Source organism: Frankliniella occidentalis, unplaced genomic scaffold, assembly GCF_000697945.3.
Source record: "Frankliniella occidentalis isolate FOCC.00 unplaced genomic scaffold, Focc_3.1 Scaffold337, whole genome shotgun sequence".
NCBI lineage: Eukaryota > Metazoa > Arthropoda > Insecta > Thysanoptera > Thripidae > Frankliniella > Frankliniella occidentalis.
Window position 1 is genome coordinate 306,849 of NW_026267460.1, and position 2,288 is coordinate 309,136.

Sequence of the window (2,288 nt, forward strand, 5' to 3'; positions counted from 1 at the left end):
AGAGAGAGAGAGAGAGAGAGAGAGAGAGAGAGAGAGAGAGAGCGAGAGAGAGAGAGAGAACCCATTCGTCCTACCGACTGATTAGATTGTCAACGGGTGGCCCCGGGGGCGGGAGCGCGCGTCGCCCAGCCAGCGTCACACGCGCGCGCTCCAGTTTGAAAAATCCAAATGCACGAAAGCTTTTTCTTCAGCTGCGTGGTGTTAATGTTTTATGTTCTATTGCGTCTGACGCATTCCATGTTTCATAAATTTTTCGAGATGCCGTTTTTATGGCATTTCTCAGACTACTTTTACGGAGAGAGGATAGAGAGGATGTGCCTTTGGGCAAACGACGACGCACCTTGGCTCGGTAGGATAGGGGGGGGGGGGGAGGAGGAGGTACGACATTTGCGACAACAAGAGATAACGATGGAACCTGCAACCCTTTTTCCTCTATTCTTATTTTTTGTCGTATTTTTTGCAGTGCACTATCCATACATCTCTCGTCGTTCGCGGCCCGCGAGCGCAGCATTATATCGCAGAGAGGGGGAGCGGGGAGAGCGGGAGGTGGGGAGCAAGAGAGGGAGAGGGAGAGCGGGAGCTGGAGGAGGAGGGGGTATAGAGGGAGCGGTTTCGGTCCACGTCGTTTGTCAAGAATTTATCTCGCTCCAACAATGATTTATTAGGCGTGCGAAGGCTTGTGATTTTCCTCGTCGTATAAGGGGATAAAAGAGAGAGAGAGGGAGAGTTCGGTTCGCGCCGCGCCCAACCCCGGCGGCCGAGGAGGGGGTGAGTTACGCCCCACGAGGCCGCTCCAGCCAGACGTTAGCCTCCAGCGGACAGAGAATTAAACACAAACCGGAGCATCTCTCAAGTTACGCCCCGCTGCTTCCGGACCGAGAGGCGCCGGCGCTTGCGTTGGCAAGCCGAGACGCTCTTAACCCCTGCTGCGTAGTAGTTGAGTCGACGCGGACACCCTGTGGACATGGCAAGGGGGGCGGAGGTGAGGTGGTTCTTGACAAGCGTGCGCCACCGCCGCCGCTGTCCGCGCCGCTCGTCGTGTTCGCGTGGTGCGGCGGGGTTGTCCTGCGGGGTGGTCCTGCGGGTCCCGGGGGCCGCGAGCATTACGGTAATGGATACGCCGTTTGCGTGCCCCGCCGCCGTCCTTATGGACGTCCTCATGGACGTCGCCGCGCGCTCATTACCCGAATTTATATATCTGCTCGGAGCAGCTCAGCAACATTAAAAAAAAAAAAAAGCTGACGTATTATAGCGGCGGGAGCGCTGGGGAGAGTTAGGGACACGAACGACACACTTTTTTTTTATTTAGATACATATAACTGTGGGGATAAAGCACGCGACAGGGCGGTGGTGGCGGGTCGTTTGACTTGGGGCGGGGGGGGGGGTCCTCTTCCAAGGGATAACGTCCCACGGGTCGCCCCGTCCCGCCCGGCCGCGCCACGCAGCATCACGCGGCTAACTTTCCCTCTCTAACTGAACTTAACCGTCCTGTCGGTGCGGAGGGCTGCTGCTGCCGGCGCAGGCAGGGCACAGGCGGAGCAGGGCGCCGAGGGGGGCTTAGTTTGTTCGCGAACATGACGCCGACGACGACGCCGCGCGAATACGCCCCCCACCCTCCTTCCCTCCCTCCCTCCCTGGTCCTACCCCGTCCTATCCCCCCGCCCCTACCCCTCCAAATGGGGCTGTATTCACTTGAAGCGCAGGAGGCCGTCCGGTTCGGCCGTACGCGCCGCCCATACCCGCCAGATGGCCACACGCAGTGAGAAGGAGGGAGAAGGAGCGAGCGTGCGCCGAGAGAGTGAGAGAGAAAGAGAGAGAAAGTGAGAGATGGAGAGTTGGGTACAGACAGACAGACGGGGAAAAAAAGGAAAAAAAGGACATTGCCGCGTGACAACGCGCGGCGCCGTACATAAATAATAATCATCACCATTGCCTTCGCCGACGGCGGCGTCATCCTCGTCGCCATTACGACGCCGTCGAGAGCCATGGAAGAACACCGAAGGACACTGTCGTGGCTCTCCCTCCTTTATCGCTCCTCGCGCCAATGTGACGTCACGCGGAAACAAAAAGATGAAAGGGAGGAGGAGGTAATTGGAAATGAAATTATTTATTAAATTTCCGCGAGCGATGGAAATGAATTAGGAGAGAGGGAAAGAGTGAGAGAGACAGAGGGAGAAAAGAGAGGAAAAAGGAGCGCATCGAGAGAAGGGTGAGGGTTTGATAAGGGGCTAATGGGCGACGGCAGCACGGCGTGGCGGGGCGTGGGCGTGGGCGTGGGCGTGGCGGGG